We start from the raw sequence: 574 nt of genomic DNA on the forward strand, positions 1-574 counted from the left end.
GGGGGGGGGGGGGGGGTTAGTCAAGACGCCACGCTAGATGTGAAGCATACCCAGCCCTACGAACGAGGGTGGGAAAAAAAATATATTTCTTTTCTATATCTCAATAAGGGGGAACCGCGAGTGCTGTCTCGTACTTGCCTCAAAAAAATTTGTGACATTAAAAGAACAAATTATGGCGACCCGCCACCCGAAGCATTACCTCATCTACATATCCGGATGGAGGGCTTATTGCCTGGTTTTAAGAGAGAAAAAAAATCCCACCGTACTCTGGGTACCCACAGGTGGTGTTAAAAAAATGTCCTAAAATTTAAGTCGAAGAATAATGATTTCGTATTTTAACTGATATTGCTTAAATTGAATGGAATTTATTCTAAAATAAATTTAATTCGGCAATAAATAAATTATGTTTTATAATAAAAAAACTAGAACTAAATTTTCGTGTAAAAACTTATTATGATAATATAACAACTAAAATTGACTACAAAAGTACAAACCATAAATAATTATAATTGTCTGTGAAAAATATACAATATTTCAGGAAAACATATTCATGAAACTAATTGCTAAAATATTG

This window comes from Sipha flava, unplaced genomic scaffold (genome assembly GCF_003268045.1).
Source record: "Sipha flava isolate LNK unplaced genomic scaffold, YSA_version1 566_pilon_pilon, whole genome shotgun sequence".
Classification (NCBI taxonomy): Eukaryota; Metazoa; Arthropoda; class Insecta; order Hemiptera; family Aphididae; genus Sipha; species Sipha flava.